Source organism: Amblyomma mixtum, chromosome 10, assembly GCF_055824585.1.
Source record: "Amblyomma mixtum isolate Tamu chromosome 10, ASM5582458v1, whole genome shotgun sequence".
NCBI classification, from domain to species: Eukaryota; Metazoa; Arthropoda; class Arachnida; order Ixodida; family Ixodidae; genus Amblyomma; species Amblyomma mixtum.
Window position 1 is genome coordinate 104,029,301 of NC_143021.1, and position 14,279 is coordinate 104,043,579.

At 44.8% G+C, this 14,279-nt stretch overlaps 1 pseudogene; it reads right to left on the minus strand.

The window, feature by feature from the left end:
• Nucleotides 1–13,868, minus strand: part of LOC149326594 (uncharacterized) — a 33,832-nt pseudogene extending 19,964 nt beyond the window's left edge.
• Between the last annotated feature and the right edge of the window lie 411 nt (nt 13,869–14,279).

A 14,279-nucleotide genomic window follows, 5' to 3' on the forward strand; every position in this document is an offset into this window, starting at 1 on the left:
CATCGTTCCGGAAGAACCGTAGGGGTAACTCGTCTAATAATACTAAGCAGAGTTTTCAAGCGTTGTTCAGGTTCATACAGCTCTTGGCGCAATCAGACTGAAGTATGTCACGGCACAGTCGTGCAGCATATTTAAGCGTGTTCTTTAAAATTAAGATAACCGCCGCTGCAGTGGCTCAGTGGCTATGGTGCTCAGCTGCTGGCCCGAAAGACGTGGGTTCGATCCCGGTCGCAGCGGCTGAATTTCTTTGGAGGAGAAATTCGAGGCCCGTGTACTGTGCGATGTCAGTGCACGCTAAGGAACCCCAGGTGGTCGAAATTTCCGGAGCCCTCCACTACGGCGTCTCTCATAGCCTTAGTCGCTTTGGGACGTTAAACCCCATAAACCAAACCAAACCAAACCAAAATTAAGATAACATTCAATTTGTTCCCGTCTCTTCTGTTTCAATACATTTTTGCTTACAGTTGAAGTACCTATGCTCTCGAAGTACTTCTGATGTTCTGAACGTTTTTAAAGCAATGGCTGTTTCAGGAAAATTTTATTTTTATTCCGAAGAAGCGTTGAACCAACCGTTTCAGTGAGTTAACGCAAACTGCTTTGCGCACGCATAACACGCGAGGACAGTGTACCCAATGTCTCGCAGCGAAGGCGCACTGTTGAACCGCTATGCAGCAAGTCCTTTTTAAATAATTAACGGCCACCGCCACCGGTTCGTTGCACACTACGGCCGATGATGGCGCTGACATCGCGACGTTCACACTGCGAAGCTTAATACAGCAAACTCAGAGATCGCAGTATCACCTGCCCGGGCTGGTGATGCTTCCCACTTAGTTTTTTATAGCACACCGTTACGATCTGTCGATTCCACGGAATGTGTTTGCAAGCTTTATTTGTAGTTAGAAAGAAAGCTGTCTTGCAGATTGGTGGATAGATGGAATGTCGTGTAAAGGAAGTTACTAAGCAGTGAAAGGGGCAGCTATTTCAGAACACTGGCAATGGTTACGCTCTTTCTCCATGAATTTAGCGAGTTTAGCGATTAAGACAAGGTCGTATCTGTGGGAAAAGTTGCCAAGCTACTGCACGGGCACCCGCGGTGGTGGATCAGTGGTTGGGGCGCTCGGCTACTGGAGCCGGGTACCCGGGTTCGAACCCGACCACGGTGGCCCGTTTCAATAGAGGCGAAAGGTGGTCGAATTTATTCCGGAGACCTCCACTACGGCACCTCTTTCTTCTTTTCCTTACTCCTTTATCCCTTCCTTATGGATGGCGTGTTTCGGGTGCCCAACGAGATATACGAGACCGTTACTGCGCCGTTTCCTTCCCTCAAAACCAATTTTCATTTTTTTTTTCTGCACGGGCCGGCGTAGACGCGGCATCGTACGCGGTGATCGTTAAATATTTTCGTTAAACATGTTATGGCCTGAACAAGTTTCTGCGCACATCAAAGAAAGATTCAATGCCCCCCACTCAACTTTTTTTGTCATATAGCAACCTATTTTAAGAATAATGCAAACAATTGATTTCGGTGTACTTTTATTTTTTTTGCTCGGCGTAAAAACCTCGAAAAACAAAAACACACGCCGGATCGCAGCGCTCACGGCATGCCAGGCTCTGGGGCACAACTTATCAAGCGTAATTAGCTCCGCAGCTATGATTGGCAGTTCAGAGTATCAGTCCTGACCGGCTTCATTTTTTCTGCGGCTGCGTTTGTCTGTAAATTTTATTTGCTATGCAATCTGAAATATTTCACCTCTGCTCTTTTGTTAAAAAACACTCCAGGCAAAGCCAGGTGAATCACTTCAACGGCTCTTCTGATTGACCTTTATATTTTGATTTCTTTCTCACTTCTCTGCTTACTGCAAATATCTATTGTTGTTTTTTTTATTTCTGATCGCGGCCTTTGAACAAGAAACCAGTTGTTCGCAAATCCGTGTTCTGACAAACTGTTTCTGAGTTCGAATGGCTTCAGATTGAGAATGGGGCCACTAACGACTTGAGGGCATATGGCTTGAACTTCGGCATCGAAGGATTTTTTTCGGCGCTCGTTTCTCTCAATAGCAGTTATTTGCCTATTTTCGCCCCACACTGCGCATTCGTTGGAGCGCATTGTTAGAGCGAGTGAGAAGTGCCCATTGAAAGTAGCTGTTTCATCTGTGTGTTGGGTCGATGCGGCCAGCTGTGAAAACGAATGGTTGGTTTTACTGAGTACTCATTTCTTAAGATTTTAGGCATTCCCTCCGAATATCTCGTGTAGACTGAAAAAATTGCGCAGAAAAAACGAGGACAAAGCAAAGACAAGACAAGGACGAGCGCTACCTCGTGTAGAACCCATGTTAGAGACTCACGTAAACGTTCAATTCTTCATTTTTCGTACTCCCTGAACTCCATAGCGCTGTCCCAAACTAATTCATAACGGTACCTCGGCATCGAGATAACAACCAACCTAACCTGGGCTAATCACATCACGAAACTATGTGCTAGTGCTTCCAGATCACTCGGATTCATCAGGAGATCTCTTTCCAAGTCCACCGCAGCCGCCAGACAACTAGCATACGAAACGTACATTCGGACTAAACTAGAATACGCCTCAACAATATGGAACCCTCACCAGACCTACTTGATAGATTCACTCGAAGCCAACCAGAATCGGGCAGCACGCTTCATCACCTCACAGTATAAATGTGTGCTCAGTATCACAGCGTTGAAATTATCGCTCGGCGTCAAGTCATCAGCCTTTCGCAGGAAAATTTCAATTCTTTGTCCTTTTCACAAACTGTACTTTAACTTTCCAGCACTTCGAGAAAACCTTCTACGAGCTCCGGGACGATCATCTCGTCGTTTATTTAACTCCTTAAGCATACAGCGTTTGCACGGCTCCACCAATTCTTTCAATAAATCTTTCCTTCCCAGTGCGATAGAAAGCTGGAATAGCCTCCCCGAACACATTGTCATTGAGACTAATCCTTCCAGATTCAGACAGCTTCTAATCGACCATCTCAACGACAAATAATTTTTCCTGCACTCTATGTCAGCTTCCAAGCCCTGCAAACTGACCAGCTTGTTCTACTTCCAAAGTTGTAATCTGTTTTTGTTTATATTTCTGCCACACTCTGTCATGACTTGATTATTTGAATTTTTTACTTCTGTCCTTTTTTTCGTCTTGTTCTCCTTCTTTTTCTATTCTGTATTTTATATTTTCTATATTTTCTGTATTTCTATATTCCTTCTATATATATATTCATGTATGACTGCTGAAAACCCATGTACCACCTCCCCTCCCCCCCTTATGTAATGTCTCTGACGGGACCTGTAAGGGTTAATAAATGATGATGATGATGACTCTAGGCTGCAGAGAAAAAGTAGAAAACAGATAAAATGAGGGCCACTTTCATGGTGCCGAAATTGCATATTTCATTTGCTCATGCGAGCTTCCGGAAGACCTTGGGAAATCAATGAGCGCTGTTTTTTGTTGAGGGGTGATTGTTTTTCCAAAGGGCATATTGACCGCCATTTGATGGCCTCCAATTCGTAGTGGTGTGGAAATAATAAATATTTACCAAATCCGCTCCAGTTTTTCAGTGTCATGAAACGCATTTCAATCAGTTTTCATGAAGAATTCCCTTTCACGTACTTGAGTCTGGTCATTCTGTATCAAGATTGCTTACAGACGCGTGTTACAGATGTTTTAAAACCCTAAACTCGTGGCTCATAAAATTACCTCATATGAAACAGCAAAAAAAAGCAGAAAAAAATCGCTCCTAATTGTACAGGTACACCACTGATAACGTTCGGATGTCATTGCTTCATCGAGTATTAATAACAGTCTCACTTGAACGGCAGGAAAGAATACAACGTTGTGATGCGTTTACATGGTGCTGATTTTCCGACTCACGGCAGTATTCCACGATGACACGTACGCATTAGCCTGGAGAAAACATTCGCACCTTTCACTTATTGCTCTGAATAATGCTACAATCAACTGAAAGTATAGAATCCAATTTCTGTATAAAAAATTTCCGATTTCTTTAGGCATACTGTAAAATTCAGGACTACTCACAACACTGTTATGCTATACTTCGGAACTTCTGTAATTGGACCTTTCTTCCGGTTCAAATTTTCCTATATTATGAGTCCTGTCTACTGTTCTCTGTCCAGCTCCCTCATGACGCTTACCGTTAAGGGCGAGGTGGTCCCCTTAACAAATTATCTACATAAAGGCTTTAAACTATTGCATGATGCTTCGTTGCTGCTTTAATAAAACAGGTCCAACAGTCAAAAAAGAATCCATGTTCACGTTGTCCCGCTTTTTGAATGCCTTCTAAAGCGCTTCTTTAGGTCAGCTGATTTCCGAAATATTGCTTTAAACAGTAACGTAATGTGCAGCTTTTAATGAATCTGGTTACCTTTTACTGATGCCTGCAAGATATTCAACACCATTACATAAAGCCGCTTGAGCAGCACGTAAGTATTGTCGCATTCGATTCGAAATTTTAAAAATTACTCTCAGCACACGGTTAATAGTGCCTAGTACACTGTGCGATAGCCTTGTGTAGAGCTAACAAGCGCTACACCAACCTGTCTGAAAATTACACCTCGTCTCCGCTTCAAGCTTAGAGGCAGTACAACCACATAAACCTGCAAGCAACATGGGAACTAGCACTTCGCTGTAAACTGTGGACTGCTTTCCAATTTGAATTTTTAATGGGTGGTGTATATTGATCCAGCGCTTTACAGAACAGTGATGCAAACTGCACATGCCTTATGCATAGACCTCGGGCGTTTCAGGTTGAAATAACTCAAACGAAAATTTTCATGGCTTGAGTTGAGTGCAGAGAAAAACATCTGCGGCGCCATTATTCCACCATGATATAAGTTTTATGTGTTACGTAAGCTGCGCCCGAAAAAGACTTTTGCTTTCGCAGAGTACTTTTTAACATCAGCATGTTCTTCAAAGAGGAGAATTTCGGTATACTTCTTTCCATATTTCTTAAAGGAACGTTCTCACCGCAAAAGCTTCAACGTGTTTTCCCACGCTTAAATTTACCAATTACGAATACATCTGCTTGCACTACACGCTTTTCATTTGAACGCACACATGATGCGTGCGCTTTTCTAAGAAAATGAGCTCATATAGTTTAATTCTGTCATATTTCTGTGGCCGTCGAAAACAGGACATGACGGTGGCAAAAAGTCTAAGGCATGCCTGTAAACGAGTAAAACCAGATATAACACTGTTGACGACGAAATCATGTACTTGGGGCTGGCGCCGAGAGGGAGAGAGAAATTTCATTTCGTGACCGTGATCCAGGTAGCAGAGCCAATGTAGTAAACGCGATTACCAGGCTGACGTTCACACAGGGCTATTACTCGCTGGAAGGTGCGAAGTGCCTGATTTAGTCTTAACTCACCGCGGGAGAATAAAAACAAGGGGCGGTCCCCGTCCCTGCTCACCCCGGTCAGACTAATAATGAATTCTAAAGGGACGCATGGACTCTGTCAAATGAAAGTGAAAACTGGTAAAGAAGTCTGCAGCCCGAAAGCATGCGTGCGCAACTTACTTTAGTTTCTGGAATTCAAATTCAAGCAGCATGGGCTCTCTTTTGGATTAGGTGTCCGTAAGTCCTGCAGTGGTCAGCTCTTAATTTAAACCAGTTAGACTTGGTGTCCCTCAGGGAAGCATATTGGGGCCCCTGCTGTTCAACATCTACATAAATGACTTGGTACAAATAGAGAATGAAGTCGATTACATCATTTTTGTCGATGACACAAGCATATTTATTTCAGGAACAAATGCAGAATATTTAATACGTATAGGAAACGATGTACTGGCGAAACTGCATGAATGGTCCAGAAGAAATGCGTTGCTCATCAACACAGAAAAATCTAAAGCCGTCATATTCAGAGCTAAAAAGGTGTATCTTGCGACTGACCTCACCTTGACACTTGGTAATAACACAATAGCAATAGTGAGTGCTGTAAAAACACTCGGCGTTTATTTCATCGAATTCATGCTATGGAACAATCACGTGGACCTGATAACCACTAAGCTAGCTCGTGTTGTAGGTGTATTAAGAAAATTTCAGCGCACATTACCAACTAAAACAAAGATCGCAATATATCATGCTTTATTCGGGTCTCAGATTAACTACTGTAATTTTGGCGTGGGGAACCACAACGACTACATATAAAAATAAACTTCTGAAATTTCAGAAGGCTGCGATGAGAGCCATAGTGAATGTATCTTTTATGTCACACGTTTCTCAACATACCACATCATGGAGATCGGAAAAATGTACGAATTTCGCATTCTTATGTCCTATAAAGTTTAGGGTAAACAAAACAATATGTTATTTAGAGACATCGCTAACTTAATTGAAAATCCCTAAATTTACACAACACGATGCCGCGAACACTGGCACCTTCCGCATCCGCGCACAAACTATGGCTTTGAAACACTTTACAGTGCTTTGCCATACACATTAAATAAATTTAAAGTTACACAACAAAATATTACCAACTATTCTTTTTCTTTTAAAATGTAAAAAGAACTTTTTTTATAATGCACCTGTACATCTATTGCATGAGTACCATTATAAAGTGAACATATAATAATGTCTAGTATTGTTGTATTTGCACAATTTTGGTTGTACTGCACTCCTTCTGGCTGATTTTTGTTATCTGTTATCTTTTTAGTGTAATCTGTGTTTTCTGTCCTGCACTGCCAAGTATAGAAGGGTAATGAGAGCTTTGGCAAGCTGCTCTTGAGCGGCTTTTACTCCCATACACCTCAAACATGTATGTAAACATGCTTGTTTGAAATAAACTCATACTCATACTCATACTCTGTTAGGGATATAAATACACAAAAACGCGCAGCTCTCGCACAGCGTGCTTCCTCTTTTCCAAGCTGATTTTCGCGGAACAATGCTATCAAGGCGAGTATGCAATAAGTGTACCGCGTTTTCTCTGAAGCGCAGAAAAGGCAAAATATTCATTGCATGGACTTGGTATCTAACCCGCTTGTACATAATACATGCTCGGTGAGGATGCTGCCAAGGCACGGCATGAGAATTTACCTCCTCGAAGCTCCTGAAAAATTACCGGGATATAAAGGAGATCGCTTTTTGAGTGCACTTGCAAATCATGAGAGCGATAACAATAAGCAAGGACCGAATAGTGAGAGTTGGTGTCCCATAATGCGCAATAAGGCCATGTGTTGCCAGTTCTCGTTAAATGGCAGAGTTAGCACTATTTTTTAAAGTTGCTGTCTCGGGTAACATTGGCAAAGCAAGGGTAAATATTCCCTTAATAAAGCTGCGTACCACTCATATTCAAGCGATGCAAATCATGCGCTCGAATTTTCAAGTAAGAGGCAAGGTACTTTCACAACTCGAGCGCTTTTTTCTGCTCCCACAAAAGAAACAAATGCCCAGCTTTCTTACGCACCTAAAGCCTCCTCCATTAGTTCTCGCGGTTTTTTTCTTGTGTGTTTAGTTGGTGCACGTAGCTGTCCAAGCTTTTCATTTCTCTGAAAGCTACATCACCCAGAATATAGTACTGTTTCCGTCAGAGGCTGTTCGTTATGTTTACATCAACAACTTTTCTTTATCACAATGCTGTGAGTGCCTGCAGCTGTTCGGTGTCAGCAGGGATATCGTCCTGGTGCTTCATTGGGTACCCAAAACGATTGGCTCTGGCCTCCTCTTCCGAGTTTCCAGAAAGCATCGTGATCGATGGGCGGACCCTGGCGTCCGCATTCCTCTGGCAGTGTTTGGGGTGATATTTCTTTGTGGAGCTTCATTTATTTATTTATTTATTTATAGATACTGCGATCTTGTACAGATCATAGCAGGGTGGGACAAAACAAAATGCATGCATATAAACACACTCAAACTCATAACATTTGCAGGAACTTTTCAAACAGTAGTAAGGAATTATGATTAACAGTCTCGATATTAAGTTTGTTCTTAAAATTTTCTCCGTGGAAACGAAACTTTCAAGAAAGTCCGACTAAAGCAAAATTGTTAGGCTTAGCTTCCTAGTCACTCCTTTTCAGTCTATGGCAGCCTGTTCGGGCGAACGGTCAACTGGAGCAGTTGGCAGCTGTCTATGGTCATCAGTGTGAGCAGCCGAATTGCGTCATATGCGGGACAAAGGATTCAGCCATTGACCTCCAATTAAGTCTGTCCCGAGCCATGTGCGGCTACCTCCTGATTGCAAGCTTCCTAAGCGCATATTCGCACCTTTATCTCTGCTGCATTTACGTTTTTTTCGAATGCATTCCGTTTCCCCAAGCGACAGTTTGTATGTAGGTCTTTGTATTACAGATTACGATCAATAGGACGCAAGTAGATGGAAACATTCCTCTCATTCTACATGTTTTCCTTATTTTGGCGTCGATCAGTTTGTTATAACAGGTGTTAAATAATGTTAATTTTATTTATCGTAGCTGTTTAGCAAAAACAGCACAGCCAACGTGAGCGCCTCGCAAAACCTAGACAACACTCATGCTCAACATGAGTTATTTTAAGGTTTGTGTTCTGTGAGGCAAAGCAGGAAATCTTGAGAAACCCGCACAGAAGCTTCATCAATCGATACCTACAAATGCGAGACTGGATTATTTAAGGCAAAATTAATAGCAAAGCATTGCACGGTTTTCTCCGAAGAAGTAGTAGTAGTAGTAGTAGAAGGCTTTCATTCGACCATAATTTGCAGGCCGAGCATGTCGACCGCCTGGGTGGCATGCTCGCATATACGAGTGACATATATGTGGAAGTTATTCGCAGGAGTGTTTAATTTAGATACTTCTGTTTCTTTGTTGAGTACGGAGCACAAGAATGCTTTAAGAGAACTGCGAAGAAAAACAAATAGTGCCCATCATTCCGAATGGAAGACACCTACGCAGCCTTCTGATTCATTGGGTACAGCTGATGCAATGTTAACTCAAAACATTTTCCGGGTTGCGCAGCTAACTGATCACTTTATCCCTACCTGGTCGCTATCTCTCTACTGTCTTCGTGCTGAATACCTCACCGGCGCTGCCAGGTTATCGTAGTCGGTACAGCCACATTAGGCGCGGCTGCCAGGCTCCCAATGTGCAAATGTCTCGTAGCCTCTAAAATTGTTTTGTAATATTTCCTGCCCTAACGCCTCTTTGCTTTCCCGTACGATTGGCGCAGATATCGGCACGGAGGGAGCGGCATCTCGTGAATAGCGCCTACAATTTCAAAAGGATTGCGTGGTCTTCAATTGAGCAATGCCATAAGACGTACTATACGCCAGAGGGTGCGTTTTTTTTTTCGTAATTGTACATAACCTTGTTCTGCCACTGTCTCTCTGGTATACTGTTCAAGCGACATAACCTAAATCCAGATGTGCACCTTATTGTATTCCAGTGCTCTTCGTATGAGCCCGATGCTGTGCGACAGAATCTTGTCAGCTTTGAATTCAGCGTAGTCCACCAACAGCACCACTCCTGGAACCTGCGCTGCTGGATCTGCTGCTGTGTCCCATGCAGATTAGCCATGTACACTGTAGTTCTACGCAAGCCAGCTCGTCGGGTATCCAGACACCTAAATTTAGAAAAGGAAGAAAAATGAAATCAAATAGCGATTAGACCTCTGATATTGCGTTTCATTCCCGCTATCTGGTCCACTTCGTGCTTTTCCAATTATGCTCTGGGCATATTTAGTGAGTGCTTGTATATGTTGTGAGGAGTGAGTTGGTCCTAGCTTCAACATCTTATCGCGCAGGGTGCTTACCGGCAGCTTCCCGAAAGTGTTCGCTCTCAGCTGGGCCAGCCGCACCTATGTGGATGTGACATGCCACATCGTGCAGTGTTCAGACTACAACGCTACACATCAGCTGCATTCGTGATCCTCCTTCAACGGGACTGATGTGAAGCGCCGCCTCCGGAGGCTTTGTCATAACCGCTGCGGCTGCTACTGCTCTGGCGAGCAGCATGCCACGCCAAGCCTTAATTTAGGGTTCTTTAGAAGCATTTCAATGCGCGCGGTGCCGTCTTGTTGGGGCCGCGCACTCCACTTGGTGATGACAATGTTAGCAATAGAGACTGGCTATGGACGCAGGGTGTTGACGTGGTCCGTCAGACATGCTTAATGATTCTACTCTGGAACGCGCTACTTGACTGGTTTACAGAGGATGATGGGGCGCCATCTCTCTCGTGCGTGACCATCACCAACCTGCCACCAACCGGGTGCCTTCCGCGGGAGGAAGCCGTGGTATAGTTGCAAATGGTTTGCAGCATCGCGTCCACGTCGTATTTACGAACTCGCTGGAACCACAGCTGGAAATTGACATTCTTATTGGCATTGAGTTCCGGTTCCGCTGTGGTTCAAGGTAGGAGGGAATAAGTAGTTTTTTTTCTTTTTTGAGGCTGTGCAGCGTGGGGTCAGTTCAACTGCATTCAAATCATTTTATTTTTGTGGTTTTGTTGTTTTGCTCTAGCATTATGCTGGTGCAGTGTGGGAGCACCGCAGAATTTCCAGATTATCATTAGGATGCTTGGGACTAATCGGTTTTGATGCGGACGACTCGTTCTATTTTAATTCCAATTAGAATGCCACAACAAGTACCCACAATTATTACACAAATTCTAACAACTCCTGCACCGTTATGTTTAAACTTGTATACTGCACGAGTAGTGTTTCCTGGACCCACTATCGGCACGGGTTATTTTCTTGTACCAGCACCGGCCCCTCGAATTGGAGACCCAGGCTTCAGTTTGGTACAGGTGCTGAGAGAAGTGAACAGAGCGCGCCGCACAAGATTGAACTAAGGTCCCTGTGTGTTCCAAAGGTAGCACAAAGCACTGTTCAAATAGGAAAGGAGAAAACTGCGCCTTTAGTGAGCGTAGAAAGACCGCGACACATGTGCGCTGTGCGTGACGTAGGCTTTCTGCATTTTTGAATGTTGTCTTATCTTACGTACGAACAGCCTAGTGAAAATGCGCCCAGAACAGTCCCGTTTAAAGCAAGAGGCTCAACGCACCGCATGCGATACGAAATGAAGCTGGCGGTAGCGGCCGCGCACTTCGCTCACTAATGGCTGCCGGGCGAGGAGGAATCGGTGAGGAGAGGAGGAGTTTGCGCTACCTTTGAAAAATACAGGGGCCTTTGAATGGAATAAAAACATCAAGGGGTTTTAGACTGAACTTCCTCTCAGTGCCGCCTAGCCGAGCCAGGCGAAAGCTCAATATCGCCATGCGCATGTGCACGCCCCGAGCCGGCGCGACCCTCTCATTGCTCTTAAAGCCCCTCAAGTTTCGTCAAGTAGCGACATATCGCCTCCCATCCTCCGCTTCCTCCTCTCGTTTTGAGGCAGAAACGTCTATTCATCCATCAAAAATGGCGTGCCTCGCCTGCCTGGTTAGACGCACGTTTTAGGCGCACGACGGCCACGCCCAGGGTGGGAGAGGTTAGAAGACGTAACGGGGAGTGCGGATCGGCATTCTTCAAAGGTTGGCATTACTTTACGAGAAAAGTATACAGCAGCTGTATCCTACCGGTACTCACCTGTGGGGCAGAAACTTGGAGGCTAACAAAGAGCGTTCAGCTTAAGTTAAGAACAACGCAGCGAGCTATGGAAAGGAAGATTATAAGTGTAACGTTAAGAGATCGGAAGAGGGCGCAGTGGATGAGGGAACAAACGCGGGTTAATGACATCTCAGTTGAAATCAAGAGGAATAAATGGGCTTGGGCAGAGCATGTAATGCGAAGGCAAGATAACCGCTGGTCCTTAAGGGTAACGGAGTGGATTCCAAGAGAAATCAAACGTAGCAGGGGACGGCAGAAAGTTAGGTGGGCGGATGAGATTAACAAGTTTGCGGGTATACAGTGGCGGCAACTGACAAAGGACAGGGTTAATTGGAGAGACATGGGAGAGGCCTTTGCCCTGCAGTGGTGCAGTCAGGCTGATGATGATGATGACTTTACGAAGATTGGGGGGCTTTATTTGCTCTAATTGCGGCGCATTCGGTTGGCTTCTACGTCGTGCTCACAATGGTCATGACCGGCTGGTGGCTCCCTGTGTTGCGAGCGGGCATTTCAGAATAGACACGCCGCTGCTGCCTTCGTAAGGCAAAGTCCGCGGGGACGGCTGTGCCATTAAGCCGCTTCGTCTCGATGAGACAGCTGGAGGCGGGTTTACGCCGCGAATAACCCACGTGTTTGAAGCTTTTGTTGCGCCTGGGACTCATCTGCGTTTTGCTAGCAACCAAATGTGCTCGAAACACTACGCGCTGCCGGAGTTTCGGGTTAATTTACTGTAGTTATCATTGAATGATTCGCCTTTTCCTCTGCGAGGCGCCGATGTAGCATCAATACATACACCCTGTGCCGTGAAGCACGCCGCCCCTGTACTGGAACCTGCTCGTATCGCCTTAGCTTATCGCCGCCTAGAAAGAGCGTTACGCAGCGCCCTGTCATGTGCGGAGCAAAGTTCGATTAAGCACCTGTCGTATACCTTCGGATATCAGGGGGACTACAAGCAACCGCTGTCTCACTTCCCCAAGTGAATACCGCGGCAGCGGTGCGTCACTGTTGCGTGCCGGACGTGTGAAATTCGGCATATATGTACCCATGAGCGGCCACTGATCAGAGAATGAGCCTCTACAGACGCCAGCCAGCGATCGTGCCTCCTCTGCCCGAGTTATATGACTTCACTGCTACCAGTTACGTTACGTGTTGCAACCCAGCAGCAGCAGCCAGCATCTTTGGCAGCGGTCACTATTCTTGCGACGCTTGCGCCTATACACCCATATAGGCGTATTCGTGCTTAGAGTGTGATGCTCCTCGGTGTTGCAGAAAACATTTTCCGCTGCACAGCACTACAGCAACGCATGCTTATTTTGGGTGGAAGTGGCGACGACACATTAAGCAGACAAAAGTTAGGCGAATGATTTTCTTACCAAGTGTATGAGTTTAGAGACTGCCTTCTGCTCCGTAGTTCAAATAGTCCACAGTCTTTAGCAGCGTCAGTCGGGCTAGACCGGGTGGAATAAGCTTCCGATGGTCACTAAAAACGCTGTTTTGCGTCCAGGTGCAGTTTTTCGCGAGGATTTCACTGTGTTACTCATTATGTTCGCCTCTATGTTCATATATAATTGCCTCCGAATCTTAGACGCCGAGCACTACCAACTCAGAATTATTTCTGGTCGCGCGCTGGTTGTTGGTTGTTGTTAAAATGTTGATTAAGCATAAAATGAGAGCATTTAAGCTTAAAGGAAAGGGGCTGTTCTTTAATTAAGCATGCAGTCTTTAAACACTGCGGCAACCACAACCACAGCGAGTCAACGACAAGATGCCCTGGGAGAGTACAGTTACGCTGAAGCAGTGCCCCAAACAAAATTAGCGACAAAGGTCAGCCCTGAAATCCGGAGCTATGCAGAATAAAAAAATGGTATTGCGCAAACACGGAACCTTGTCAGCAGTGTAAATACAGCCCATACGATTTGGAAAATTTCGGTTAGTTCTTTTTTAAGACTAAAGGAGAGGCTATAGTTTTTTCGTACTTACAGAAAAGTGAGCCCCTTTTCGATTTCGGCATCGGTGGCGAAGTCTCCGTGGTTAGTCCTCATATAGCCGTAGCTGGCGTTTTCTCTGCACTCGTCGTCGTAGGCCTCCAGGTCACTCAAGAAGCCATCAAAGTCGACGGGTGGTGCTTGGCCTCCGTACTCTTTTGAAAGTATTTTTGCCGGAATCTCCTTGTGCAGATCCTCGTACTTTTCCCCGAAGAGGCGAAACCGAGGACAAACAATTTGAAAAGCCACAACTTCTACAGCTTCCTTGGCACAAAGTTTGTTATTTTCCTTTTACCGATACTTCAGGACCTGGCTAACTTGCCAGCATGTGTAGGACATAGAAATGTGTGTATTAAAGGGTCTACCATCATTCAGGATCGAACAGAGGACTTCCGCTTCTCCCGCAACTCTGTATAAGAACAAATTGCAAAGTCCTATGCAAGTACACTCCGGCGCCCTCCTTTGTTAAGCCATGAAAGAACTGAAATGGCAGGTGTTCTAACTTGAACAGCTATGTGCAATATACCAGGTGTTTCAGAGAAGGCGATCAGTATTTTTCAAAAGTAAGGTTTTGAGGTAAAGGGAACTTATTTGCGGCATAGTAATTGCAGTGCTGACGGACGTCAGAAAACTGGCAAGTCATGTTAATTAGTAATGTTTTAATTAAATTTTCATAGTTAACCTTTTAACTATTGTCGACGAGCGGCCGCTTGCATTGAGCGATTTGTAGCCGACGGTT